This window comes from Bison bison, unplaced genomic scaffold, assembly GCF_000754665.1.
Source record: "Bison bison bison isolate TAMUID 2011002044 unplaced genomic scaffold, Bison_UMD1.0 scf7180017864335, whole genome shotgun sequence".
In the NCBI taxonomy this organism is placed as follows: Eukaryota; Metazoa; Chordata; class Mammalia; order Artiodactyla; family Bovidae; genus Bison; species Bison bison.
Genome location: NW_011494907.1, coordinates 745,513 through 749,689, shown reverse-complemented (window position 1 = coordinate 749,689; position 4,177 = coordinate 745,513). Strand labels below are relative to the sequence as shown.

The 4,177-nt window shown below is 43.9% G+C and overlaps 1 pseudogene; it reads left to right on the top strand.

Annotated features, from left to right (window-relative positions):
- The first annotated feature begins 521 nt into the window (after positions 1-521).
- LOC104998739 lies at positions 522-1,006 on the top strand (annotated as a pseudogene).
- The last annotated feature ends 3,171 nt before the right edge of the window (positions 1,007-4,177 follow it).

The following is a 4,177-nucleotide window of genomic DNA, read 5'->3' as shown; positions in this document are numbered from 1 at the left end:
GAGTGACCATATGTTGGAGGGAATGTAAATTGGCACAGCCACTATGGAGAACAGTATGGCAGTTCCTTAAAATACTAAAAGTAAAGCTACCCTATGATCCAGCAATCCCACTCTTGAGCATATATCCAGAGAAAACCATAATTCTGATTAACAGGCACCTCAATGTTCACCACAGCACTATTCACAATAGCCAAAACCTGGAATTAACCTAAATGTCCGTGGACAGAGGAATGGATAAACAAGATGTGGTACTTATATACAATGGAATATTACTCAGTCACAAAAAAGAATGAAACAGAATGAACCTAAAGATCGTCATACTAAGTCAGACAGAGAAAGACAAATATCATATGATATCACATAGAATCTAAAAAACTCACACAAATGAACTGATTTACCAACAGAAACAGACTCATAGAGGACAAACTTGTGGGTATCAGGGAGGAAGAAGGCAGGGGAGGGATAAGCTGGGAGTCTGGAACTGACCTACACACTGCTATATTCAAAACAGATAACCTTTCATGAAGATGGAGCCAAAGGCAAAGAAGGCGGCCCCTGCCCCTCCCAAAGCTGAAGCCAAAGCAAAGGCCTTGAAGGCCAAGAAGCAGTGTTGAAAGGCATCCACAGCCACTAACAAAAGAGTAGATCCAGACGTCATCCACGTCCCAGCAGCCCAAAATGCTGCAGCTCAGGAGGCAACTCAAATATCCTCGGAAGAAGCCCCCAGGAAAAACAAACTTGACCACTGTCATCATCAGTTTCCCCCTCTCCACTCAGTCAGCCATGAAGGAAATAGAAGACAACACCACACTGGTGTTTAATGTGGACGTCAAGCCCAAGAAGCAGCAAATTAAACAGGCCGTGAAGAGGCTCTATGACTCTGATGAGGCTAAGGCCAGCACCCTGATCAGGCCTGACAGAGGGAAGAAGGCGTGCATGTGTCCAACTGGCTCCAGACTACGACACTTTGGATGTTACCAACAAAACTGAAATCATCTAAACTGAGTCCAGCTGGCTAATCCCAAGTATAAGAGTTTTCATTATAAAAATAAAATAAAATAGATGAACAGCAAGGACCTACTGCATAGCACAGGGCGCTCTGCTAAATATTCTGTCATGACTGAAATGGGGAAAGAATTTGAAAAAGAATAGGTATACGTCTGTGTGTAACTGAATCACTTTGCGGCACACCTGAAACTAACACAACATTGTCGATCAACTAAACCCCAGTATAAAATAAAAACGAAAATAGATAAATAATGACTGTGGATGCTGGTGAGCACACCCACTGTATGGGCCAAGGGACAGCAAAGCCTCCTGAGACCCATCTCTAGCTTGCCCCTCTGATTGTAACCGAGTCAGCAAAGCCCCAGGGGATTCGCTTTCTCACCCAGCTCCACAAACCTGTTTGTAAAGACATCATTTCACAGAGTTTATCTTTATCACTTGCTTTGATCTCACACATACACAAGATCTTTGCCCTAAAGATTGGATTGGGTGTTACAGGTATCTCCTCAGTGATCCTCAGAAATGATGCCATGCTGATGCCTTATCTGGGAGAAAGCCCAAAGACAGTACAAATAAGACTCAGCTGGACTCACTGAGGACTGCTAGGACCAGACTTATCTCCAATTCAAAGTTTACCGGAAATTGCCAAACCCAGCCGAACAGCATTCCCTCTCAAAGATCCAAGACCGTCGACAGATCTCGGCTGCATTGGGGCTGCTCCCGCTGAGGTTTTACACGGGGGAGTTTCCGCCCTGGATCTTGTATGATGCTTGAAGAGGAGCCATTTCAGTTGCAGAAGGCTTCCTTTTGATACCTATGCCTTCTTATTCCTCACCTAGAATGGCACCTGATATAACACAGAGACCACGCAAGTGACAGTCAGCATGGGCCATTGATCACACCGAGTGCCAAATCCACCTGTAATTCAGTTTACAAGCCAAAGTGGAACACAGAAATTAACAAACAAACGACATAGGTTATGGGACATTTCCCACTGTGTCCCATAAATCCACACATTTCAGGCTTATTTACAATAGGCAACTAGCATAGATTGGGTTTATCCTGCTAAAAATAACTCATAGACTGCGATTCTCCCTAACCTTTCTGCTGGTGAACACCATGTGTGTGCTTTCCAGGAAACCTGATTATTTGTGAGTTTTCAAAGCATTATTTATCTGGCTCATTCTTCCTTTTCCAGGTGCCCTGTGTAGGCAGCAGGTTTTCCTTTTTAGCACTCATACATTTTTAAAAATGCTTCCATAAGTATTACTATCTTGACTCCCCAAGAAACCTCTGGAGTAGGCGGGATAAGATCTTCTTCCCTGAACAGAGTGAGGGAAATTCAAACTCAGAATAAACAAGTGAGTTATCTAGACCCGTAAAGCAAGCTGGGAACGAAGCAACTTGAGAAATTCAGCCCTTGCTCCTTAACATTCTGTCCTTCGCAATTCCCTCTTGGATCCTGATTCTTCGTCAAGAACAATACGTGAGTCATCCCTGAAACTTGCACATGTAGAAAGACAGAAAAAAATTTCTGTTTTAAACAATGACCATTAGATAATGTACTATGTGCTGCAGTGGGGCTTCCCGGGTGGCTCAGTGGTAAAGAATCTGCCTGCCAGTGCAGGAGACACGGCTTCGATCCCTGGGTCAGGAAGATCCCCTGGAGGAGGAAATGGCAACCTATTCCAGTATTCTTTCCTGGGAAAATCCCATGGACAGAGGAGCCTGGTGGGCTACAGTCCACAGGGTCACAAAGAGTCGGGCAGGACTGAGCATGCATGCACATAAGTGTTGCAGTAGCTACTGAAATTCGAGAGCCCTGAGCTGTGTGGGTTGTGGGGGCACTGATGGAAGTCTAGCCCCTGCTTCCAGGGAAAAGGGAGCAGCCCTGAGGTAGTGATAATAATGATTTGCTCTGTTATGCACATGGAATGTTCCATCATTTAGCATCATCAGCATGTTCTTGCTATATTCATCTTTGACTGTCCAGTGTCTGGCCAAATGGACCCTACACATAGTAGGTGCAGAGATGTTTTTGTTGGACAAAATCGTCTATACTTGGAGACTCACAACATGTTTTCAAAACAGGCAGTTCGGAAATAATTATCTTTGCTTTGCAAATAAAGAAAATAAAACTTAAGGAAATTAAATGGCATGTTCAAGTTTACAGCTAGGAAGTATCCAGATCAGGGCTGATCCCCAGATCTCAGTGAAGTCAAAGGTTTTCCCCTCCCCGGCTTTTGGGGATTCTATGGGAATGCCTTCCTATGTCTTTTCAAACCAAGGTCAGCACTGGCACTCAATAATCTCTTCACTGATTGTGTAACATTTGCCCCTAATGATTGCCGGTTCGATTCTTGTTATTTAAAATGCAGACACAGAAAGCTATCTGGACCCTTGTAGTCAGTGGGGTTGTAGGGTAAGGAGTGGAAACTGGGCACTGAGTGCAAAGGTCCTCAGCATCAGATACCCGAGTGCCTCCAAGTCCCATAGGCCTAACCAGCTTCTGTTTAACTAGAAAAGAAAATAGTTGGAAAAATTTGTCACTCTGTTCATTCTGAGTTCTATAAGTTGCTAACAACTCTCCTTTGGCTATTTAATTCCTGCATTATGTACCTATTTAGGTGGGTCTTAAGAAAACTGGAATTACATTTTCTTTTATTTTCTATTCTTAGAGTGAGACAGCATCATTTCACTCCCCTTAAGACTCCCCAGGTGAGATGCTTGGCCATCATCTTCACCTACTTTCTGGATTCATCCAGAGGAGAGTACTGAACCGCGTCTTGACTCAATGTGACGACCTTGATACTGAGTTACTCTTGTGCCTTTTAGATATGTCTCCTTCACCCTGGAAACGGGAGGTGGGGTCACTGGGAGACATTTAACACGCCTTTCCCTTCAGGGTAAGCCAGAGCAACTCAGAGCTCCCACTGACTATGACACCTGTTTGAAGTTTACCGAAGAGATAAAACAAGTATCAAAGCATCACAGAAGAAGGAAGCAAAAAGAGGGAGAGGAAGAAGAAAAGGGCAAATGAAAAGGGAAAGCCAGAAACAAAGAAGCAGGAAAAGAAAGAGAAACGATTCAAGTCAAGAGGTGCTCACCCGCTCTTGGCCTGTTATTATTGTTGGCTTGAAATTTCACTCTAACCCTGTGAATCAGCCTT